Source organism: Schistocerca piceifrons, chromosome X (genome assembly GCF_021461385.2).
Source record: "Schistocerca piceifrons isolate TAMUIC-IGC-003096 chromosome X, iqSchPice1.1, whole genome shotgun sequence".
Taxonomy (NCBI): Eukaryota; Metazoa; Arthropoda; class Insecta; order Orthoptera; family Acrididae; genus Schistocerca; species Schistocerca piceifrons.
Window position 1 is genome coordinate 724655340 of NC_060149.1, and position 27034 is coordinate 724682373.

A 27034-nucleotide genomic window follows, 5' to 3' on the forward strand; every position below is an offset into this window, starting at 1 on the left:
GTCAAACAGAGCTTGGATGGCGTGTACAGGTACAGCTGCCCATGCAGCTTCAACACGATACCACAGTTCATCAAGAGTAGTCACTGGCGTATTGTGACGAGCCAGTTGCTCGGCCACCATTGACCAGACGTTTTCAATTGGTGAGAGATCTGGAGAATGTGCTGGCCAGGGCAGCAGTCGAACATTTTCTGTATCCAGATAGGTCCGTACAGGACCTGCAACATGCGGTCGTGCATTATCCTGCTGAAATGTAGGGTTTCGCAGGGATCAATGAAAGGTGGAGACACGGGTCGTAACACATCTGAAATGTAACGTCCACTGTTCAAAGTGCCGTAAATGCGAACAAGAGGTGACCGAGACGTGTAACCAATGGCACCCCATACCATCACGCCGGATGATACGCCAGTACAGCGATGACGAATACACGCTTCCAATGTGCGTTCACCGCGATGTCGCCACACACGGATGCGACCATCATGATGCTGTAAACAGAACCTGGATTCATCCGAAAAAATGACTTTTTGCCATTCGTGCACCTAGGTTCGTCGTTGAGTACACCATCGCAGGCGCTTCTGTCTGTGGTGCAGCGTCAAGGGTAACCGCAGCCTTGGTATCCGAGCTGATAGTCCATTCTGCTGCAAACGTCGTCGAACTGTTCGTGCAGATGGTTGTTGTCTTGTAAAGGTCCCCATGTGTTGTGGCTGCACGATCCGTTACAGCCATGCGGATAAGATGCCTGTCATCTCGACTGCCAGTGATACGAGGCCGTTGGGATCGAGCACGGCGTTCCGTATTACCCTCCTGAACCCACCGATTCCATAATCTACTGACAGTCATTGGATCTCGACCAACACGATCAGCAATGTCGCGATACGATAAACTGCAATCGCGATAGGCTACAATCCAACCTTTATCGAAGTCGGTAACGTGATGGTACGCATTTCTCCTCCTTACACGAGGCATCACAACAACGTTTCACCAGGCAACGCCGGTCAACTGCTGTTTGTGTATGAGAAATCGGTTGGAAACTTTCCTCATGTTAGCACGTTGTAGGTGTCGCCACCGGCGCGAACCTTGTGTGAATGCTCTGAAAAGCTAATCATTTGCATATCACTGCATCTTCTCCCTGTCGGTTAAATTTCGCGTCTGTGGTATAGTAATTTTAATGGCCAGTAGTGTATTAAATGGCAACGGCCTTGCCGCAGTGGATACACCGGTTCCCGTGAGATCACCGAAATTAAGCGCTGTCGGGCGTGGTCGGCACTTCGATGGGTGACCATCCAGGCCGCCATGCGCTGTTGCCATTTTTCGGGGTGCACTCAGCCTCGTGCTGCCAACTGAGGAGCTACTCGACCGAATAGTAGCGGCTTCGGTCAAGAATACCATCTTACGAGCGGGAGAGCGGTGTTCTGACCCCACGCCCCTTCTATCCGCATCCTCCACCGAGGATGACACGGCGGTCGGATGGTCACGGTAGGCCACTCGTGGCCTGACGACAGAGTGAGTAGTGTATTAAATGATTAACATTGCAAGATCACAGATTCATGTAAGCGCGGATAAGCCACTGCAAATGTGAAATGCTCTCACGTTAATAACCGGTGTAACCGCCACATTGTTGAGAATTGTGTTGTACAGGTGCGGGATGTCAGCTTGTGGGACTGACTTTCACGTCTGCTGCGTTTGGTCGGTCAATATAGGCTGTGCATGACGCTGGAGTTGTCCTCCGATGCTGTCCCATATATGCTCGATTGGAAACAGATCTGAATATGGAGCAGGCCAAGGCATCATCTCGACACTCTGTAGACCATGTTGGGTTACAACAGCAGTAAGTAGGCAAGTGTTATCCAGCTGGAAGACATCCCTTGGAATGCTGTTCATGAATGGCAGCACAACAGGTTGGATGATCACAAATTTTTAGTCAGGGTGCATGGGATGACCACGAGAGTACTCCTGCTGTCATTCTGAATCTCACACCCAGATCATAACTGTAGGTGTTGGAGCAGTTGTCTAACATGCAGACAGGTTGTTTGCGGTCCCTTAACTTGCCTGCTCCTAACCAACGCTCGGCCATCACTGGCGCCGAGGCAGAACCAGCTTTCATCAGAAAACACAACAGATGTCCACCTGGCCCTCCAATGAGCTTTCGTTTGACACCAACGAACTCGAAAACAGCGGTGGTTTGGGAGCGTATATTATATACTCCCAAACTACCTATTCATGTACCACAGCCGGCCGCTGTGGCAGAGCGGTTCCAGGCACTGCAGTCCTGAACAGCGCTGCTGCTACGGTCGCAGGTTCGAATCCTGCCTCGGGTATGGATGTGTGTGATGTCCTTAGGTTAGTTAGGTTTAAGTAGTTCTAAGTTCGAGGGGACTGATGACCTCAGATGTTAAGTCTCATAGTGCTTAGAGTCATTTGAACCATGTACCACACTCGGTCCCGTTCGACTGCCAGTAAGCCCTTGTATAACAATTAACTTTCTTGATATTAGCATTATCATCATTTCACGCTGTCTAGACGAACGTTAGACGAAATGCGTCTCTCTGGATTTTCTCTACGTCCCCTATTATTTTAACCTGATTATGATTCCAATCTGACTAGCAATACCCAAGGATTGGTCGAACGATGGTTTTGTCTGCTATTTCCTTTTTGAGTTACTTACATTTTCTTAGAATTCTCCCATTGTCCCATTGAATCTGTCTGTCTTCTGCCTTTTCTACTACTAATTTTGTGTGGTCAATCGATTTTAAATCGCTCCGAACGAATACTCTCAGATATTTAACGGTTTTGATTATTTTCCATGAATGATCATGAACTGCGGATTCAAATAATAACTATCCTCTTGCCTTTTTATGCGCTACATGTGAAAATTGCTTGTGCTGGGTATAAATTCCACTCCCTTAGCCTTTACCAAGCGTCGATCCTTTGTAGCTATTCCCATTTCTTTCTTTTTTTTTTTTTTTTTTTTTTGCAATTTTCTGGCCTTATAACAACCGTATTTACAACTCCATTCCCGCGGCCATTCGACGTTATTCACCAAATGGTTTACGTATATCATTAACAGATCTATAACACTCCACTGGAATACAACTAATTTTGTTTCCACATCTGATTATTTTTTCCTAAACAATGCCATGTAAATGCTCAGCTCCAGTTGCTCTGAACTCTTCAGTATCATCACAAAGGTAGGCATTCTGTAAGCTCGCATTTGGCACACAATTTGGAAACCGGTGGAAAAGTGTCAGTATGCTGGAAGCAAGCATTTCTTCCGGGTAGGCGCCTGCACAACACTTCGGGGTCTCCCGTATAACAAATCAAATTGCTTTACTTTTAGTTTCCAGTGTTTTATACCTGAAATTAGCTAGAATGTTCATCGCTATATAGTTCATTCGTTCACTGGGCGTGAACAAAAGTTTCTGACAGTCTCTGTTATTTTGTTGTCAATACAAAACTTATACAAAACCATCCGCAGCTCGTGGTCTCGCGGTAGCGTTCTCGCTTCCTGAGCACGGGGTGCCGGGTTGAGGGATTTTCACCTGCCACGAGATGACTGGGTGTTGTTGTTTAGTTTTCATCATCATCATTCATTCCCATTACGGTCGGAGGAAGGCAATGGCAAACCACCTCCACTAGGACCTTGCCTAGCACGGCGGTGCGGGTCTCCCGCATCGTGCCCTACGCTCTGTTACGGAGTATGGGGCTTCATCATACATAAAGCATTATAGTATTTGGTCAACTTTTATTTAAGTTGTGTAGCAGCAAGGCAGAAAGAACTTTCGGTTATACTGACACAATCTGCCGTCGTTTGGAAATATCTATCTTCCTTCAACTGGAAATTTAATATTTCAGCGTTGACGAACTGCTGTTTTAAAGCGTTTGTGTGCAGGTTTAATGTGTAGACGTAGTTTACTAGGACAGTAGACAACATTTGTTTGATGAACTATTGTGCTGTAGATATGGGGAACTGAAAGTTTTGCAGCCGGCCGGTGTGGCCGAGCAATTCTAGGCGCTTCAGTCTGGAACCGCGCGACCGCTACGGTCGCAGGTTCGAATCCTGCCTTGGGCATGGATGTGTGTGATGTCCTTAGGTTAGTTAGGTTTAAGTAGTTCTAAGTTCTAGGAGACTGATAACCTCAGATGTTAAGTCCCATAGTGCTCAGAGCCATTTGAATTTGAAAGCTTTCCAACGTTTGATTCAAAAGGTAAGAATACATGTGGTTCATCATCCGACGGTCAATAGCCAGTGGAATAATGTAGATTTCTTTGTGACTAAGTGGAAGCCGCCGTCATTTAGATAAGAGCCATACACTGGCGATAATGATGGAGGACCTTTGTCTTTGTCAATGTCCATGCTGTCTCTGCCAGTACAGCTGGCAGGTGCTTCTACATCTGCATCTACATCTACATCCATACTCCACAAGCCACCTGAAGGTGTGTGGCGGAGGGTACCTTGAGTACCTCTATCGGTTCTCCCTTCTATTCCAGTCTCGTATTGTTCGTGGAAAGAAGGATTGTCGGTATGCCTCTGTGTGGGCTCTAATCTCTCTGATTTTATCCTTATGGTCTCTTCGCGAGATATACGTAGGAGGGAGCAATTACTGCTTGACTCCTCGGTGAAGGTATGTTCTCGAAACTTCAGCAAAAGCCCGTACCGAGCTACTGAGCGTCTCTCCTGCAGAGTCTTCCACTGGAGTTTCTGTGAAAGTGGCCAGTATTCCTGGAGGCAGGCGAATGTTACTTTCTGTCGAACGTCACTTAAAGGGTCCTGGATGGAGGTGCTTACGGGAAATGGCATCTGTCTTGGAGATGCCACAGTGTTCTCTTTGCTCCCTAATCGGATCATGAATACTCACTGTAATGTGTATGTTGCCTTGGAACATACTGTTAGATACTCCACACAATAACGAAGTGCAGAAGTTCCGTACCATTATGCCTGTCTGTACAAGTCATGCTTTGTGTAAGTGTAATATTAAAGATTATTTCCTATGTTAAAATGTATTTATTTTTATGTACTTTGTACGGAAAGCCTTGAAACATTTCATAAACTGGACAGTAATCGTACATTCTCCTATACAAATGCTGTCCATTCCCGATTAAATTTTAAATGTGACAGCCAGATTTTGGGCTGAAACGTTAATATTTCCCCTTTATTGCCCCGATCTACAGATATCTGCATGATGACGTCCTGGGTAATGATGATAATTGCGAAAATCGAGCCACTAACACCCATGTAATGTTTTTTTACCTAACTTCACATTCTGAAAAGTAAGTCCCCGAATTTTTTATGTAAAAACTCTCAAAGCTTTTTAAATAAGACAAACGATATCAACATTATACATATTTATGCTTCATGCTTACATAATTATTCTCAACGTAGTCACCTTGGTGAGAAACACATTTCTCTCAATGAGAAACCTGTTTGAGGATACCGTCACCACAGAATGTCTAACTTTGTTGATAGATCCACAGCTTCAGTTGTGCTTGCACCGCTTCATCTCTGTCAAAGTGAAGTCCTCGAAAGTGTACTTTAAGTCTTGGTAACGGATGAAAATCGGATGGTGTCAAGTAATTTAATGAGGACGATCGATGACAGTGAACCCAAGGCGTCAGATTGTTGCAGATGTAGCAGAGCCCGTCGGTGGTCTGACATTATCATGCTGGAGAAGTGAGTGCTCCATGCGTGGACGAAATCTTCGAATTCGAAACTCGACTGCAGTATAGCGTTTCTCACATACCGTCATAGTTACGTTGCACACGGCAATGTTGCACGCTACAGTTCGAGGTCCTCTAGAGAGGAGACGTCCGTCTGTATAGTCCGAACATTAATAAAACGGACAAAGTGCAGAGACGGATTCCTGACTAGAAATGGAGCAAAAAGGTCCTATGAACATACGTCCGGAAATGGAAGGTGTGAATGCAACGACAACAAATTTTCCTGGAACAGCGTACACAGCTAAGCAAAGTGGGATTGCTGGTGTTGAGGATAGTAGCGGTTGCCATGGGAGATACACGTGATTGTAGTTTGGCTTGTAGTATGTTGGAGGGTGACTTGCCTGGAGCTTGTACAATGGTTCGTCGTAATATCCTGTGGAACACAGTCCTCCAGATCTGGTGCACGCACTGTCCACCTCCTCCCTGCACGTTCGTCTGTCTGAAATGACCCATGATCATACAGTCTTTTTTTTTATTGAATTTCGAATCCCCCCCGAAGGGAGGCGGGCTGGCAGCGGCTTAGGATGCCGCTCTTCAGCCTACAGACTTTGTTTTAAAAAGGTGATGATAATACGTAATAAAAAACAGGCGATAAAATCAAAGACTTAAAGGGTAACATGGCGAAAAAATCGTGGAACTTAAAACAGAACAAAGGGATGATGATGTTAATAAAAATACATACGAAGCAGACAGGTAAAATAATAGACAGACAATTTAAAAAAAAAACATGGCGACAGTCTGGTTTCTGTTCGCAAAGGATATAAAATTCACACCCAGTGACAGCATGGTTTCTGTTCACAACACGGGAAAAGATGAAACAACACTGAACATTCACTGGAATGACGTACCACAGCCGTGAGCACGTGGGGGGAAACTAGACAGATGAGGGGAAGATAAAAAAAGGGGGAAAGGTGGGGAAAAGCGAAGGGGGGAGGGGGGAAAGGAGCCAATGGAAGATGAGGGGTGTGGGGTGCTAGACGCGACAGGGAGTGGAGAAGGCAGAGAATGGGAATACATAGGGACTTGGGGGGGGGGGAGGGAGGTAGGGAGAGGTTAGGCGGGGAGAAACACAGGATGGAAGGGGGGGAAGAGGGAGCCCAGGGAAAGGATGGAGGAAAGGAGAGGGGGGCGTGAGGATCAGCGTTGATAGAAGGGATAAATGGAGGGAGAGAGGGTATCATCTGGGAGGGGGAGGTACTGGAAGCCACCTTGGGAAAGGAGATGAAGGGTGTAGAGATGGAGGGTAGGGGGGACACAACAGTGAAGACGCGGCAGGGGGTGGGGATGGGAGAGAGGGCCGGCCGGAGTGGCCATGCGGTTCTAGGGGCTACAGTCTGAAACTGCGAGACCGCTACAGTCGCAGGTTCGAATCCTGCCTCGGGCATGGATGTGTGTGATGTCCTTAGGTTAGTTAGGTTTAAGTAGTTCTAAGTTCTAGGGGACTGATGACCTCAGAAGTTGAGTCCCATAGTGATCAGAGCCATTTTTTGGGGGATGGGAGAGGAGAGGAGCAACCAGGGGGTGAGGGGGATCAAGGCAGCGGGAGGTGTAGAGTATGCGGATATGTTCGAGGAATAGGGGCAGATGGGGGAAGGGAATGAGGTCATAGACGATCCGCGTGGGGGACGGGAGGCGTATACAGAAAGCGAGGCGGAGTGCATGACGCTCAAGGATCTGGATGGACTTACAGAATTTGGGGGGGGGGGGGGGGCAGATATCCAGGCGGGACTGGCATAACAGAGGATGGGACGGATTAAGGATTTGTAGGTGTGGAGGCATACAATCATACGAAAAGGGCTTGAAATGTTGTGTGATGAGGCTGGTGTCTGTGAGTGTACATTTTTTGATACAACCGTGCTGCTTATCTACCGTTTGCGTGTGCTTGGGCGTACACAAATACCATCTCGGCTTGTTTCCAGCATGAATACCGGACTATTCTGCTGCGTGCAGTACACTGCATCAGTCACACAGCCTGCAACACGCAAGGAGCACACGACACGTGGTCTCTGGAACTGCCATACGTCAGAGCCATCTACCGTGGCAACGACAGGTTCCGGACACTTGTTCATAGGAAATTTTTTTCCTCCATTTCCATTTTCGTCCCAGCAGGTTGTTGGTTTTATTAATGTTCACCCTCAGTTGTGCGACTGGATTCGTGATTTCCTGTCAGGAAGGTCGCAGTTCGTAGTAATAGACGGCGAATCATCGAGTAAACCTGAAGTGATATCAGGTGTTCCCCAGGGAAGCGTCCTGGGAACTCTGCTGTTCCTGATCTACACTCCTGGAAATTGAAATAAGAACACCGTGAATTCATTGTCCCAGGAAGGGGAAACTTTATTGACACATTCCTGGGGTCAGATACATCACATGATCACACTGACAGAACCACAGGCACATAGACACAGGCAACAGAGCATGCACAATGTCGGCACTAGTACAGTGTATATCCACCTTTCGCAGCAATGCAGGCTGCTATTCTCTCATGGAGACGATCATAGAGATGCTGGATGTAGTCCTGTGGAACGGCTTGCCATGCCATTTCCACCTGGCGCCTCAGTTGGACCAGCGTTCGTGCTGGACGTGCAGACCGCGTGAGATGACGCTTCATCCAGTCCCAAACATGCTCAATGGGGGACAGATCCGGAGATCTTGCTGGCCAGGGTAGTTGACTTACACCTTCTAGAGCACGTTGGGTGGCACGGGATACATGCGGACGTGCATTGTCCTGTTGGAACAGCAAGTTCCCTTGCCGGTCTAGGAATGGTAGAACGATGGGTTCGATGACGGTTTGGATGTACCGTTCACTATTCAGTGTCCCCTCGACGATCACCAGTGGTGTACGGCCAGTGTAGGAGATCGCTCCCCACACCATGATGCCGGGTGTTGGCTCTGTGTGCCTCGGTCGTATGCAGTCCTGATTGTGGCGCTCACCTGCACGGCGCCAAACACGCATACGACCATCATTGGCACCAAGGCAGAAGCGACTCTCATCGCTGAAGACGACACGTCTCCATTCGTCCCTCCATTCACGCCTGTCGCGACACCACTGGAGGCGGGCTGCACGATGTTGGGGCGTGAGCGGAAGACGGCCTAACGGTGTGCAGGACCGTAGCCCAGCTTCATGGAGACGGTTGCGAATGGTCCTCGCCGATACCCCAGGAGCAACAGTGTCCCTAATTTACTGGGAAGTGGCGGTGCGGTCCCCTACGGCACTGCGTAGGATCCTACGGTCTTGGCGTGCATCCGTGCGTCGCTGCGGTCCGGTCCCAGGTCGACGGGCACGTGCACCTTCCGCGGACCACTGACGACAACATCGATGTACTGTGGAGACCTCACGCCCCACATATTGAGCAATTCGGCGCTACGTCCACCCGGCCTCCCGCATGCCCACTATACGCCCTCGCTCAAAGTCCGTCAACTGCACATACGGTTCACGTCCACGCTGTCGCGGCATGCTACCAGACTGCGATGGAGCTCCGTATGCCACGGCAAACTGGCTGACACTGACGGCGGCGGTGCACAAATGCTGCGCAGCTAGCGCCATTCGACGGCCAACACCGCGGTTCCTGGTGTGTCCGCTGTGCCGTGCGTGTGATTGCTTGTACAGCCCTCTCGCAGTGCCCGGAGCAAGTATGGTGGGTCTGACACACCGGTGTCAATGTGTTCTTTTTTCCATTTCCAGGAGTGTATATAAATGACCTGGGTGACAATCTGAGCAGTTCTCTTAGGTTGTTCGCAGATGATGCTGTAATTTACCGTCTAGTAAGGTCATCCGAAGACCAGTATCAGCTGCATAGCGATTTATAAAAGATTGCTGTATGGTGTGGCAGGTGGCAGTTGACGCTAAATAACGAAAAGTGTGAGGTGATCCACATGAGTTCCAAAAGAAATCCGTTGGAATTCAATTACTCGATAAATAGTACAATTCTCAAGGCTGTCAATTCCACTAAGTACCTGGGTGTTAAAATTACGAACAACTTCAGTTGGAAAGACCGCATGGATAATATTGTGGGGAAGGCGAGTCAAAGGTTGCGTTTCATTGGCAGGACACTTAGAAGATGCAACAAGTCCACTAAAGAGACAGCTTACACTACACTCGTTCGTCCTCTGTTAGAATATTGCTGCGCGGTGTGGGATCCCTACCAGGTGGGATTGACAGAGGACATCGAAAGGGTGCAAAAAAGGGCAGCTCGTTTTGTATTATCACGTAATAGGGGAGAGAATGTGGCAGATATGATACGCGAGTTGGGACGGAAGTCATTAAAGCAAAGCCTTTTTTCGTCGCGGCGAGATCTATTTACGAAATTTCAGTCACCAACTATCTCTTCCGAATGCAAAAATATTTTGTTGAGCCCAACCTACATAAGTAGGAATGATCATCAAAATAAAATAAGAGAAATCAGAGCTCGAACAGAAAGGTTTAGGTGTTCGTTTTTCCCGCGCCCTGTTCGGGAGTGGAATGGTAGAGAGATAGTATGATTGTGGTTCGTTGAACCCTCTGCCAAGCACTTAAATGTGAATTGCAGAGTAATCATGTAGATGTAGATGTATATGTATATACAAAGAATAGTGTCCGTTTGTTTGTAATTCATACAAATCTGCAGTTTTATTCCGATCTTGATGAAATTTTTCAGACTTTACCCTCAAGACAAGAGGATGATCGCTGTCTACAAAAGATTTGTAAATCTGACCTGAAAAATATATACATGCTATGATGAATGGGAGAGATTGTTGCCAAAAATCTCTGGAACTTCTTGGCCGACTTACTTCAAATTTCTCCAGGATCTCCTAATGAGGAGGAGGACATTAGCATTTAACGTCCCATCGACAACGAGGACATTAGGGACGGAGCAAAAGCTCGGATTAGGGAAGGATGGGAAGGAAATTGACTGTGCTCTTTCAAAGGAACCATCCTGGCATTCACCTGAAGCGATTTAGGGAAGCCGGCTGCGGCGGCCGAGCGGTTCTAGGCGCTTCAGTCTGGAACCACGCGACTGCTACGGTCACAGGTTCGAATCCTGCCTCGGGCATGGATGTATGTGATGTCTTTAGGTTAGCTAGGTTTAAGTAGTTCCAAGTTCTAGGGGACTGATGACCTCAGATGTTAAGTCTCATAGTGCTCAGAGCATTTTGAACATAAGACAGTGCGAACTGAAAATCTGACTTCAAATGGTTCAAATGGCTCTGTGCACTATGGGACTTAACTTCTAAGGTCATCAGTCCCCTAGAACGTGGAGCTACTTAAACCTAACTAACCTCAGGACATCACACACATCCTTGCCCGAGGCAGGATTCGAACCTGCGACCGTAGTGGTAGCGCGGTTCCAGACTGTAGCGCCTAGAGCAGCTCGGCCACTTTGTTTCAAACAGCTCGAAAAGCACTTGACTGATTTACTTTGAAGTGCTTGGCAATTTACTTCAAATTTCTACATTCAGCTGAACAACGAAGAAATTTAACGAAGATTTAAAGCCTAACAAACTAACGGAGCTAACTGGAACGAGTATGCAAGGTCTGTTGAAAGGAAAGCGAATGGTACACTTCGATTTGTTGTTAAAATTATAGCAAACTGTAGCACTCCTATAAAGGAGGAAGTCTACAGAGGACTTGTACGGCACTTCCTTGAATACTGTTTTAATGTTCGCGATCGCCATCAACTCGAATGAAAAGAAGACATCGAACTAATTCCGAGGAATGCTGCTAGATTTGTTGCCCGTAGTTTCGATCAGCACTAGAATGTTTTATTAATGCTCCGTGAACTCAAATGGGAATTCTTTGAGGAAAGATGATGTTCTTTTTGTGTGTGTTTGTGTGTGTGTGTGTGTGTGTGTGTGAGTGTGACGAGGCGGTTGAAGTACTTCACTATTTTACTAACATATTCTCCTGATGAATGAATTTTTCAATTAACTATCTCACTTAGTTTCCTTAAATGGTTCGTTTCTGGGTAAAAATCCTTCATCTACTACCGGAAGAATATGAAATTCACGTCCGTATAAGTGAAAAAAGGTTTTCTCGATATTTTTTTTTCACTGCAAATGTTAACAATATCTAAGGACGAGTTTGCCAACCGGTAGACGTGCGTGCTCGCGTTTGTGTGTTTGAGAGAGTTAAAGGCAGGAAGAAAAACAGAAAGATAGTGAGAGAGAGAAGGAGATAAAGAGAGGAAGATAGAGAGAGAGAGACAGAGAGAGAAGAGCGATTGGATAACTGTTTTAATGAATGATTATAAATAGCCGGCCTGGGTGGCCGAGCGGTTCTAGGCGCTACAGTCTGGAACCGCGCGACCGCTACGGTGCAGGTTCGAATCCTGCCTCGGGCATGGATGTGTGTGATGTCCTTAGGTTAGTTAGGTTTAAGTAGTTCTGAGTTCTAGGGGACTGATGACCTCAGAAGTTAAGTCCCACAGTGCTCAGAGCCATTTGAACCATTTGATTATAAATAGTTTATATGTATTCCTCATGGAATTAATCTGCCAAAACGTCCATCATGAACACACAACTCTGATAATTTTATGCAGCGTAAAATGTTACTGAAGGAAGTGTGAAAAGCGGAAAAATCTTTTAAATCTCATTTTATGTCAAGATACTACGTATACTGGAAAAGAATATACCTATTTCGAATGCATATATTTATTAAACTTTACGGCTTACGAATATGAAACTTTACACACATATTTACGAACCTCTCAAGCTCAGATTACAGACGTTCAATATGTCCTCCATCAGCGACATGAACAATATCACATCGAAACTCAAATTCTTCCCATACTCGGGCAAGTGTGTCCTTCGTCACTGATGTTATGGCAGTACAGATACGGTTCTTCAACTCTTCCGGGTTCTGTGGGAGTGGCGGTACACAAACTTTGACTTTAATGAAACCCCACAGGAAGGCATCAATTTAGTACCTCAACCTGAAACGTCTTTGCACTGTAATCACGGAATTACACCTCGCAAACTCGAGAACACAAATGATTTCTGCTGCGGAGTAGCCATTTCAAACGTATGACGGTTACTAAGCAAAGCCGAAGACAACTGACATCTAGCGGCTATTAATATAAACTAGACTGTGTATTCGTTTCTCCACTAGCCGAGCCGAGACGCAGCGATCGGTAGTTTGAACAAAATAATCCTTAGTAATACGTATTTTTAAATACTTTTGGTACACACTAATATCCACTGAAGTAAGTCTGTGTTCTGTTATTGTTGGCGGCAATGAATTCAGTTTGAACGAGTTTTTGTGAATGGATCCAAAGGAAGATTAACATGATACCACCGTTCGTACCGCTTAAAACAAACTCTAAAGCTGGTGGTTTGCCATATAGTAGCTTGAGTCAAGCGTATAGCAGACTCACATAAGCGACGTTTAATGATAGGAGCCCCTTGTTGGTTGAATGAATAAATGAATAAGCAAGCAAGCACGTAGTTTTTGATATACACAGGGACTACTATTTAGGAGAAGCGACGTTTCGATACCTGTCCGACAGCCAAACAGGTTTAGACTTCCCGTAATTCACCTGAAGAAGCGAATGCGGGGTGCGTTCCCTTGCATGGGCCGCAGTCAAGTTCACCTCTTCTTTCCCTATTCTGTTTCACCCCTAATGACCTCTACGCCGGCTCTTAGCTTCCTTCCTTCGGAGCAGGAAAGCGTGGCGGCGTCCTTGTGTGACGACTCTGTCGTGAGTGCAACCTACGAACTTAGTCACGCTTTCGATTCAGAGAGACAGGAATTATACGAAACCTTGTTTTCGGTCTGATGGTCTTACAATATCCCTTCTTTAGCGATACAGCGAATCGGAAGAAACAATTTCAACAACGAAAACTAGCTGCGCTTGCCATGTCCTTCAACATGGTACAGTTGTAGACGCACACACGCACAAACGAGTCCACGTGTGAGTTTTTCCCGTGTCTGCGGCACGCCGTGTGCCTTATCAGCAACAGACTACTCCGCAACACAGTAGTCTCACCTCTCTTCCGCCCGTAGGCACACAATCCTGATTTCCATTCATGTCGGTCAAAACGAGTATGACATCGTACTAGATGTCAAGCATTAGCGTCAAGTTAGCAGCTCACTCTCTCATCATACATGAGAGGATGTATTTCTAGATACAGTACATTGTGTTCCTGGCCATTTTTTTCGATAGCATAACGTCCCACATAATTCCGGTAGAATGTGGTTTCAACAGACTATCAACGACGAGTTGCATAGCTAAGCCGGCCCCCGTGGTCGAACGGTTCTAGGAGCTTCAGTCCGGAACCACGCGGCTGCTACGGTCGCAGGTTCGAATCCTGTCTCGGGCATGGATGTGTGTGATGTCCTTAGGTTAGTTAGGTTTAAGTAGTTCCAAGTCTAGGGGACTGATGACCTCAGATGTTAAGTCCCATAGTGCTTAGAGCCATTTGAACCATTTTTGCATAGTTAAATTCTCGAAGGGGAGCTGTTAAAAAATAAGTATCGTTGAACGAAGCTCTCAAAGTTAAATATTTTTTGTCTGGAAAGTGCTTTGGCGTGTTGTGCCGATTCAAGGATTGCGATAAAGATACGTTCCTGACACTCTAGGCTTGAACTACGCTTGAGGAAAGATGTAATAAAACGTTAATTGCGAGCGCTGCGATGAGAAAATAAGGTTCTTACTCTTACTCTTTTTCTCCAATGTAGCATTAAGATTACGGTTATCAAGTCGTAAACAATATTTCATATGGAAATTAATACAAAATAACACTACCACCTGTTATGGTCATTATTTCCGACTGACATTTCCGTGGTGGGCCACTCATACTTTGCTCAAAATTTTCGCTGGTCGGTGGGTTCAGAGAGAAACTTAGCTCTCCACGATTGTTTATTGTGGGAGAATGTCAAAGACACGGTGTACTGATACTGTCCTACGAGAAGAGGTGAAGTGATTACTTATTTCTGGAAATACATTTGTTGCTACTAGTTGTAAATAAAGTATGTAGCTGAAGACGGGGCACGAATATGCATAGAATAAGACGAAAAACATTTTAAGTATTTCTTACAGCAAACCGAAAATAGATGAATGATTCGTTTATAATACAATATAAGAACTAATTATCATGAAATTTTATTTAAAATACGAAGTACGGGAAAATTTTCAATTTGTGCTACGAATAGTTGAAGTCAATAACATAACGGTATACTAGTTTATTTTATTAAGTGGTTTCGAACCATTTGAGTCTCATCTTAAGATTAAAGGAAGGAAGTTTAATATCCCGTCGACGACGAGGTCATTTGCATGTTAGGATTAGTGAAGGAAATCGACCGTATCCTTTTGAAATGTTCCATTTCGGTATTATCCTTAAGATATTTACGGAAGTTTTTCATGTTTATTTAACTTACTGATTCCTTTAGACCTACTCTATCTATATAATTTGTCATATTTTTCCCATTTTTTGAAGTTAAATTTCTTTGATTGATTATAAAATTATGTCTCAACACAGTAATAGTACTAGCGATAATAATAATAATAATAATAATAATAAAATGCCGGCCGAAGTGGCCGTGCGGTTAAAGGCGCTGCAGCCTGGAACCGCAAGACCCCTACGTTCGCAGGTTCGAATCCTGCCTCGGGCATGGATGTTTGTGATGTCCTTAGGTTAGTTAGGTTGAACTAGTTCTAAGTTATAGGGGACTAATGACCTCAGCAGTTGAGTCCCATAGTGCTCAGAGCCATTTTTGAATAATAAAATAATCATAAAAGAAAATAAATATATCCAGGACGTTCCTTTTAAGAGTCATCAGGCAGATTTTCTCTCGTATTTTGCAGACATCTGCAATTTCGTGTCTGCAGTGTTCAGTTGGAGACAGCGCAAACAAGTACTGCTCATCACGTGTTTCATTCGAAGCCCAGTGTCAACGGAAAGCGACGGTTTTTGTTCCTGTTGCGAACAAAATTATTTTCAAAGCAAACTTTTTCGTGTCCATTCTATAGAATGGTCTCAAATTTGTGGATTTCGATATTTGTTTTATTGATATGCAATGAAAAAGACAGTAAAAGGCGAAGAACGTCCAGTATTCCAGGAGCAAATGAGCGGCGCCCTGGGCCCCGCTGACAGCTACCACTGTCCAGCAGCGCTCGTCAGTCGCTGCTGGCGTACTGGTTCTTGTCATTGATTATCGATGAAAGGAATGTCGGACTAGACTCATTTGGGAACGTTGTATCGAATGGGCACTCAAAATTCTACTATAAAAATAATTTTGCTTGTAACGGGTAGCAAGCCGACACTTTCCGTCGACGCTGGGTGTCGAATGAAAGACGTGATGGACGGTATTTGTTTGGGCTGACTCCAGCTATACACTACAAACCTAAATTGCTAATATCGGCACAAATATGAGAACAATGTGCCTGACAACTTTTGGAAAAGACACCCTGTATATTTGTAATGTATTACGTATTTACGGATTACGTATTACATATTTACGGAAACTATGGAATACTTGCATCGTGATGGCTGGACGGGAATTTGAACCACGCTCTTCCGGAATGAGAGTTTACCTGCGACTACTTAATTATTTAATTACTAAGAATAAATCAAATTCAACAGTTCTCAAAAGGATCTATTTCTGGCAGAGACGACCCATCGTAACGGATAAATTAACTAAAGGCATAATAGTTGTTTCACGTATTTCTGATGTGTGAGGCGGGGTATATATACCAACCCAGAAAACATCTACGTATGTAGATGTATGTAGAGTCGAGGGGTATGAAAGGGAAGCAGTGGTTGGGAAGAGAGTGAGACAGGGTTGTAGCCTATCCCTGATGTTATTCAATCTGTATATTGAGCAAGCAATAAAGGAAACAAAAGAAAAGTTCGGAGTAGGTATTAAAATCCGTGGAGAAGAAATAAAAACTATGAGGTTCGCCGATGACATTGTAATTCTGTCAGAGACAGCAAAGGACTTGGAAGAGCAGTTGAACGGAATGGACAGTGTCTTGGAAGAAGGCTCTAAGATGAACATCAACAAAAGCAAAACGAAGGTAATGGAATGTAGTCGAATTAAATCAGGTGATGCTGAGGGAATTAGATTAGGAAATGAGACGCTTAAAGTAGTAAAGTGGTTTTGCTATTTGGGGAGCAAAATAACTGATGATGGTCGAAGTAGAGATGATATAAAATGTAGACTGGCAATGGCAAGGAAAGCGTTTCTGAAGAAGAAAAATTTGTTAACATCGAGTATAGATTTAAATGTCAGGAAGTCGTTTCTGAAAGTATTTGTATGGAGTGTAGCCATGTATGGAAGTGAAACGTGGACGATAAGTAGTTTAGACAAGAAGAGAATAGAAGCTTTCGAAATGTGGTGCTACAGAAGAATGCTGAAGATTAGATGGGTAGATCACATAACTAATGGGGAGGCATTGAACAGAATTGGACAGAAGAGAAATTTGTGGCACAACTTGACAAGAAGAAGGGATCGGTTGGTAGGGCATATTCTGAGGCATGAAGCGATCACCAATTTAGTATTGGAGGGCAGCGTGGAGGATAAAAATCGTAGAGAGAGACCAAGAGAGGAATACACTAAGCAGATTCAGAAGGATGTGGGCTGCAGTAGGTACTGGGAGATGAAGAAGCTTGCACAGGATAGAGTAGCATGGAGAGCTGCATCAAGCCAGTCTCAGGACTGAAGACCACAACAACACCAACATGTGAGGGAAACTATCAAACTAAAGATTGTCTGAAATTAATATTTCCTCCGAGTGTAAATCCACTGATTTGAAAATGGCCTACCTCTACTCTTTGTTTCTTGGAGCTCTCTTGGCGAACTGTGGCAAATTTATGGATGTGTGAGAATGTGAGTAATGGTTTTCATTTTCTTTATTTCGAATGATTAATCGTCCTCTTGACAGAGAGAAGGTCTTGAGAGACGGAGCTGGACGAGGAAGAAGGCAGGAATACAGGAACCGTTCCGTTATTCATTGAAAGTAGTTTACGGAAAGTGCAGGAGCCTACGTAGAGATTGCCGGAAGGATGGTGAGAATTCCGGGACAATCAATGAGTGAAGATAACGAGTTTCTCATTGCGTAGTAATGATAACAGTCAATCTGTGTATGAGTCATAACTGAGTGCGTGTTGCAGAGAAAGGACAAACGGGGCGACACATCTGCGATAAGAAAATCGCCTTGACCGTGACCTAATCTCTCTGCTACTCTCTCGCGAACGCCTCTGAGCCGTCCTCTGCAGCCGGCCGAAGTGACCGAGCGGTTCTAGGCGCTACAGTCTGGAGCCGCGGGATCGCTACGGTCGCAGGTTCGAATCCTGCCTCTGGCATGGATGTGTGTGCTGTCCTTAGGTTAGTTAGGTTTCAGTAGTTCTGAGTTCTAGGGGACTGATGACCTCAGAAGTTAAGTCCCATAGTGCTCAGAGCCATTTGAACCGTCCTCTGCGATGGCAGGTATCGTCGCCATTACTAGTCTATCAGGCGTTAGCCACAAAGAAGCAAAAACGTTCCAGCACCATGAGGTCGTTATAGACTATGCACAAGCTCGGAATGGGGATCGGTGGGAAAGGAACGCGGCCATATTCCTCTGAAAGAACCGTCCCGGCATTTGCCCAGAGTGATGTAGAGAAATCTCGGGAAACTTAAACCTATACGCCCGTTTCTGTATCTGAACCGCTGTACTCTTGAGAACAGGTCCAGTGTCTTACCGCTACACTAATTAGTTCGGTTCCAGACTCATGGAAGACCAGTACAGGGCGTGCCTCCGAATATTTTATATGAAAACTCTTAAGGCTTTTTAAATGAAACAACCGCTGTTAACATTCTGGATATTTATTCTTCATGTCTACATATTTGCAACCCTCTGCCGTTAGAGGATTCAGATTTGTAGCGTGTAACATGGTGGTGAGTATTGTTAACTATTTCGGTGCGAGAGAAACAGCGTGCTATAATCGAGTTTCGAACTCTAAGAGTTCGTCCGCACATGACACACACTATCGTTCAGCATGACAATGTCAGACCACACACAAGCTTTGTGACATGTGCTAAAATCCCGACGATTTGGGTTCGCTGTTACTGATCATCCTTGATCCAGTCCTGACTTGGCCACAAACTTAAAGGACGCGTTCTTGGACTTCACTTTGATAGTGATGAGGCGGTGCAAGCAGAGGTAAGCTTGTGGCTCCGCCAACAAAGTCGGTCATTCTATAGCGACAGTATCAACAAACTGGTATCTCGTCGAGAGGAATATGTTCGTCACCAGGGTGATTATGTTGAGAAAAAAATATGTAGACATGAAAAATAATGTTATAGAATGTTAAGAAAGTTTCTTTTATTTAAAAAGCCTTAAGAAATTTCATATAAAAAATTTGGAGGTACTAATTTTCAGAACGCCCTGGTCTATTGTTAGATCATGGTTGGTTGCATGACTACGCTTTTCATAAGGGCGAAGAGGTATGGGTCACGACTTTGGCTACTCTACGCCCAAAACCAATAAAATAGAATAAAGGAAAGATTTTGGTTAAGCACATAACTTACGAGGGAAGCAACAGAACAGGCGTAACATATTTACTGTATGCCGGCTATTGACACCTATGCGTCTCATTTCTCTTCTTACAGTGCTAGTAGAAATGAATTCCTGATTTTCCGCGTTCAAATCGGCCGCTATCTGACTATCAGCTGACCGCTGGTCGTCTTGTATAGGTCTGAGGAGACGACGTGACTTGCGTTCGTCAAATTTTTGTGGTCCTCTTATTTCGCGCATGGAAACATTATCTCTACGAAGTTTAAGATCCACCTTGGACACCAAAATTCTCGTGTAATTCCCATAACTGAAGTCGGTTTACAGGCGACGAGCTGCCATGTTCACCACACACCGTTCTGCAACGGACTGCTCAGATACCATGTCCACACTACCGCCACACCTTGCATTTAGGCGCAACATTGGGCGTCATACACGGCACACTTCAAATGGAACAACGCTTCCCGCGACTTTTGGCTACTCACAAAAGGGACCGATCTAATCGTCAATGCCTATTTTGTCCAGATTAATGGTATATGCAGGGCTTGGCCAGAAATGAAAGTGACGGAAAAGTGAGCTCAAGATGGACAACCACTCAGAAAAAAAAAAAAAAATTGGTGGGTTTTGACGCGAGTTGGGTGACGCATGAGCTGTTTATGTTAGCAACGCTTCGAGACAACGGCTGCCGCAGTGGAAAGAGTGCAGAACTGTGCTCCAAGGGTCGTGGGCTCGAGTCCGTATATAACATTTATTTTTTTACTTCACTTATAATTCAAATAAACTGAAGTAATGCTCAATAGTATTTATTAACATTTTATTAAAACGTATGAAAAGGAAAGCCAAGGAAAAATTTGGGATTGCGAATTAAATTCGAGGAAGAGATTATGAGGAGTATACGAGAACTTCCTATAGAAAATTTGATACATTTCTTGTTTTACAGTTGCTCATTTACATGTCCTGGTGTAATATCCACCGTAGAAACAGGGCAGGTTGTAATTTTCTCGGCATCTGAACACGTTATAAACGTTGCACTTTTACGATCACATTGTTGTTTTAAAGTTTATGTACAAAAGCAACCCTGGTTTACATTCATAAAAAGTTCTCTTTCATTGCACAGTTTGGCAGTGAACCACGCTTAACGCATCATTTCGCTTATAACGGTGAGCGTAGCTTGCGATGTCCAACGGAATGTACACTCCTGGAAATGGAAAAAAGAACACATTGACACCGGTGTGTCAGACCCACCATACTTGCTCCGGACACTGCAAGAGGGCTGTACAAGCAATGATCACACGGACGGCACAGCGGAAACACCAGGAACCGCGGTGTTGGCCGTCGAATGGCGCTAGCTGCGCAGCATTTGTGCACCGCCGCCGTCAGTGTCAGCCAGTTTGCCGTGGCATACGGAGCTCCATCGCAGTCTTTAACACTGGTAGCATGCCGCGACAGCGTGGACGTGAACCGTATGTGCAGTTGACGGACTTTGAGCGAGGGCGTATAGTGGGCATGCGGGAGGCCGGGTGGACGTACCGCCGAATTGCTCAACACGTGGGGCGTGAGGTCTCCACAGTACATCGATGTTGTCGCCAGTGGTCGGCGGAAGGTGCACGTGCCCGTCGACCTGGGACCGGACCGCAGCGACGCACGGATGCACGCCAAGACCGTAGGATCCTACGCAGTGCCGTAGGGGACCGCACCGCCACTTCCTAGCAAATTAGGGACACTGTTGCTCCTGGGGTATCGGCGAGGACTATTCGCAACCGTCTCCATGAAGCTGGGCTACGGTCCCGCACACCGTTAGGCCGTCTTCCGCTCACGCCCCAACATCGTGCAGCCCGCCTCCAGTGGTGTCGCGACAGGCGTGAATGGAGGGACGAATGGAGACGTGTCGTCTTCAGCGATGAGAGTCGCTTCTGCCTTGGTGCCAATGATGGTCGTATGCGTGTTTGGCGCCGTGCAGGTGAGCGCCACAATCAGGACTGCATACGACCGAGGCACACAGGGCCAACACCCGGCATCATGGTGTGGGGAGCGATCTCCTACACTGGCCGTACACCACTGGTGATCGTCGAGGGGACACTGAATAGTGCACGGTACATCCAAACCGTCATCGAACCCATCGTTCTACCATTCCTAGACCGGCAAGGGAACTTGCTGTTCCAACAGGACAATGCACGTCCGCATGTATCCCGTGCCACCCAACGTGCTCTAGAAGGTGTAAGTCAACTACCCTGGCCAGCAAGATCTCCGGATCTGTCCCCCATTGAGCATGTTTGGGACTGGATGGAGCGTCGTCTCACGCGGTCTGCACGTCCAGCACGAACGCTGGTCCAACTGAGGCGCCAGGTGGAAATGGCATGGCAAGCCGTTCCACAGGACTACATCCAGCATCTCTACGATCGTCTCCATGGGAGAATAGCAGCCTGCATTGCTGCGAAAGGTGGATATACACTGTACTAGTGCCGACATTGTGCATGCTCTGTTGCCTGTGTCTATGTGCCTGTGGTTCTGTCAGTGTGATCATGTGATGTATCTGACCCCAGGAATGTGTCAATAAAGTTTCCCCTTCCTGGGACAATGAATTCACGGTGTTCTTATTTCAATTTCCAGGAGTGTATTTTGATGCAGTTTTCTCGGAATGTGATTTCTTATTCTCTCTCGAAGAGATAAGAGCAGATTTGAAGCTTTTTGGTCAAATTCTTTACTTGAGGATACAAATACGTCGAAGGGTTGCATTAGCCGAGTGTATCTGTGTGGTATCGCTTTATAATTGCACGGTGGCATTCCCAAATTTTCCTTTGCCTTTCCTTTTCATGTCTTTTATGAAAATATTAATAAATACAATCTATTGAGCATTAGCTCGGTTTATTTGCAGTGTAAGTAACGTAACAATTGAAAATAAAAAAATTCTACATAGGGACTCGACGCCATTACCCTCATATTGCCGTTCAGTGCTCTTTCCGTTACGGCAACCGCTGTTTAGATACATAAATGGCTCATGCTGGCCCGACCCGCTCCAAAAAAGCTATTTTTTCTAAACGCTTGGTCATCTGGAGCTCTCACTTTCCTCGCTTTTATTTCTGGCCAAGCTCTGAATATACTATAAATTTGGACGATCGGTGTTTACGAGTAGGCGCGGTTCCCTTGTCAGTTTATGAGGAGAACATTTTGGGTTATGTTTCACTGAAAGAATCATCTGGCGCCAGCACCTTCCCTATATCCACTCACTTCGATGGACGACGAAAAACGGTTCATTTTACCTATGCGCTAGATCACGCGTGCCTTCTTGCTTTGAGTAGATGCCACGTGGTTAAAATACCTGATCCAGCTGTGATGGAGTACATACGCGAACAGTTATAGCGTAAAGGTATTTTACGAAAGTATGTGGTGTTGTCAAAACGGTCTGGAACACCTGTCACTGAAGTTCCCTGAAGTTTTGCAACATACCATATACTCCATATACAACAGCCTGACACATCATTCATAACAGTCTTTGAGGCAGCAACGGAGAAGGAATTGTAGCCTGTCCCATACTTTATTCAGTCTATACGTTAAACAACACGTAAACGAGACCAAAGAGAAATTTGGAAAGGGGTTTAAAATTCATGGAGAAGAAACAGAAACACTGAATTTTTCCTATTGCAAGGTAATTCTCGCAGAGACGGCAAAATGTCTGGAAGATCATTTGAACAGAATGCGGTATGGTCGAGTTAAATCAGGCGGTACTGAATGGATTGCATTAGAATGTGAGATACTATGAGTTTTGCTATTTAGACAGAAAAACAGTTGACGATTGCCGAGGTAGAGAGATCATAAACTGCATACTGCAATAGCTAGTAAAGCATTCATGAAAACGAGAAATTTGTTAAAGACGAATACTGTTACAAAGCCTTTTTGATGATATTTTTCTTAAGTGTAGCCTTTTGCGGAAGTGAAACGTCTACATCTACTTCTACATCTACATGGTTACTCTGCGATTCACACTGAAGTGCCTAGCAGAGGGTTCATCGAAATATTTTCATACTACTTCTCTACCATTCCACTCTCGAATGGCGCGGGGGAAAAAGGAACACCTAAATCTTTGCGTTCGAGCTCTGATTTCGCTTATTTTATTATGATGATCATTTCTCCGTACGTAGGTGGGTGTCAACAAAATATTTTCGCATTCGGAAGAGAAAGTTGATGATTGAAATTTCGTAAATAGATCTTGCCGCAAAGAAAACCGCCTTAGTTTCAGTGACTGCCACCCCAACTCGCGCATCATATCAGTGACACTCTCACCCCTATTGCACGATAACACGAAACGGGCTGCCCTTCTTTGCACTTTTTCTATGTCCTCCGTCATTCCTATCTGGTAAGGATCCCACACCGCGCAGCAATATTCCAGCAGAGGACGGACAAGTGTAATGGAGGCTGTCTCTTTAGTGGGTTTGTCGCATCTTGTAAGTGTTCTGCCAACATAGCGCAGTCTTTGTTTCGCCTTCCCCACAATATTATCTATGTGGTCTTTCCAATCTAAGTTGCTCGTAACTGTAATTCCTAGGTATTTAGTCGAATTGACAGCCCTTAGATTTGTGCGATTTATAGTGTATCCAAAATTTATCGGATTTCTTTTAGTTCCCATGTAGATGACCTCGCACTTTTCTTTGTTTAGTGCCAATTTCCACTTTTCGTACCATACAGAAATTCTCTCTAGATCATTTTGTAATTGGAATTGATCGTCTGATAAATTTTACTAGACGGTAAATTACAGCATCATCTGCAAACAATTCAAGGGGGCTGCTATGATTATCACCTACATCATTTATGTAAATCAGGAACAGCAGAGGGCCTATGGCACTACCTTGCGGAACGCTAGACCAAACGTGGACGACAAATTGTACAGGCAAGATGATAATATAAACTTCTGAAATCTAGTGCTACAAAATATAACTGAAGATCTGATAGGTAGATCGGATAACTGATGAATTGAGTAGAATCCGGGAGGAAAGAAATTTACGGCCCAAGTTTACTAAAAGAATGGATCTGTCTTTCCGACGTGCGTGTGGTAAATGCGGAAACGTGAACTATGGCGACGTTGTTACCAAATGCGTCTAGACGGGAACAATGTTCAGTAATTCTTTCCTTGGGTGCTGAAGGACAAACAGCGGTAGACATCCATCGGAGAATGAAGAATGGGTATGGAGTAGCATATCTGTCGAAAACGACCGTTGTGGACTGGACCGCCAAGGAGTGTTCCTGCTTCGTGATAACACATATCCCCGCATAGCTAACGTCGTAAAGCTGAAGTTACGCCAACTGAAGTGGGAGAGACTCGAGCATCCGCCCATAGTCCTGATCTCTCCCCATACGATTATCATGCCTTCGATCCGTTAAAAAAGGCCTTCAAGGGTCGACGATTCCTTTCGGATGAGAATTTGCAGCAGGCAATAACGGAATTTATCACGCAGTAGCACATGGTGATTTACTAAACAGGTATCTTCAACTTGGTGCGTCGGTAGGACGATTGACTCAATGCAATTTTGTCTGAATGGCATACCGATTCCGAACTGTACAGCGGTCAGACAGAAGCTTATTGATGGCCCCTTATATATTAAACCGTTCCATCAATTACACATCGAACCGCATTAACGAGGAGTTGTAAAACGAATCTCACGGAGAAGATTCCACTTGTTAACTACTCAGTGCAGCAGTTCGTGCTTTGAATCAGTTAATGAGGAAAAGGAGGGAGTGCTCTTCGCAACTATAGATATACAACATTTAAGCTTTTGATGCAATAAATGAGGTGAGAAGGGTGAGAAATGAACGATATGGAAACATATCCTCCATTTTAGAGGATAATGATCATGAAACAGTTTTCCTTTAGGGCAATAATGAAGGTAAAGTTTTGAGTTTACGGAGAGGTATTAGCGTTACAGTGTATGTCATCAATTTTGGTTTATTTTCTCCAGCTAACGCGTTTCAAGATACGGTAGCTGGTTGCGAAGGATCTTTACCGAGAGAAACAGCTCAGTAGTACAACACTAGACTCACAGTCAAGAAGCACTGTGTTCAGGCAGCCGGTTGCAAAATCTGATATATGTCTCGTATGGTTCCAGAAATTAATCGAAATAATACCATTAATCGAAATAATACCGTAGTGTTTCTTTGGAATATGTCACAGCTAATTCCCGCCCTTATCTTTGTCAGAATTAAACTCCTGTTCCGTCACTGAGGATCTTGGTTTCTATGGTGGTTTAAATCACACCAAAACGCACGAAAAAAATCGCATGGAGACTCGTGAAGTGTTGTGCGCTGCCCCTCAGTGACTGCTAAAACATTGCAGGTTTTTAGTTTCAACGAATGAAACGACAGATAACTTTTATAAGCTATTATAATCGAAGTAAGCTACATTATAGCTTTTAAGCCCACATTTCAGAAGGATTACACTCATACTCTTTCATTCTCGATACTCTTCTGCTATTGCTTATATTGGACCGTTCTTTCACTCAAGCTGTGTGAACATGTAGCTGCGGACACAATTCATCTTAAAGATGTCAATAGTAAGCGTGTTGTATCCATTCACAGTTTGCCAACTTTCGGATGATCTGTTCTCGGCTCGGTATTATTTTTTTCCTCTGGTCGCTGGATTACTATGTGGCAAATATTCCAAAATGCTCGTCGGTCTTCCTGTAAACAGCAGCGCCTTCTTTAGCATGTACTGGAAATTCTTCGTTTGTGTAGCGATAGTGTCCTTAGCTGCTTTATAATTGTCGAAGATATTTTAAATCCATCAAAGCAACTACAAGAAAATGCGTGATTTTGTCGCCATACACGTTTTATTGATGTAAAACATCATCAGCGGAGTTATTTTATGTCTGATGCTAGCCCACATCGAACGAGGTAGCCGAATCGTTAGCACACAAGACTCGCATTCGGGGGGACGACGGTTCAAATCCACGTCCGGCCATTCAGATTTAGGTTTTCGTGATTTCCCTAAATCGCTTAAGGCAAATGCCCTGACGGTTCCTTTGAAAAGGCACTGCCGATTTTCTATTCCGACCTTCCCTACTCCGAGCTTGTGCTCCGTCTCTAATTACCTCATTGTCAACGGAACGTTAAACACTAATCTCCTCCTCGTCCTCCTCCTTTTTTCTCTCACAGCAAGAAGTGTCGTCTTCTTGCACATTTCTGAGGTATTCTTTCGTTTGGCACTGCTTTTCTTTCCCAGATCCCCCATAGCTTTGCAGCACCACATATTTTTTGATGTGGAACACGACACAATGTGGCACCACTACTGTTTGCTTGCAAAGCGAAAATCGGACATAAATTAACTACTGATGACGTTTTGTATCAACGTAATGAGACGCGTGTGACGACAAAAATACGCACTTCTTTTAGTTGCGCAGACGAATTTAAGGGGAGATTTACTATCTTTGGCCCCAAAAAAGCATGTTCTTTGAGAATTTTTCCTCAGGATGTGCTATAGATATCAATGCCAAATTTTGTCAAAATATTTATTGATATTTCCTCTACAAACTGGAATTTTTCGACCGGAAATGTCGAAGAGCAAAGGTGGAAGTGCCGTCAGAACGAAACAAAATTTCGATGTAGACCTCCACGCGCGGTACGTCACAGATCAGCCGGCTCGTCTGAAATCAAAATTGAGTTGACGTTAGTGAAGTATATAAGATTCTTTAGGAGTTGTACGTCGCTTAAGTTATTTGGACCACAGGAAACAAATGGCGGCCGTTTGAAAAATAGGGGATTTTTTTCATCGATTTTTCTACTTCGCCGGCCAAGTAAAATATTTATATTTGATGGATAGGAATAAAAGAGGTACGACTCCCACACAATTTAGTTAGCTTCGTCGG

The 27034-nt window shown here is 44.9% G+C and overlaps 1 protein-coding gene and 1 pseudogene across 2 annotated transcripts in view; one reads left to right on the forward strand and one right to left on the reverse strand.

Moving 5' to 3' along the window:
* The window catches only part of LOC124721895 (organic cation transporter protein), a 675456-nt gene that overhangs the window by 247826 nt on the left and 400596 nt on the right, over positions 1 to 27034 (reverse strand). The window lies entirely within an intron of this gene.
* LOC124723970 lies at positions 1187 to 1304 on the forward strand (annotated as a pseudogene).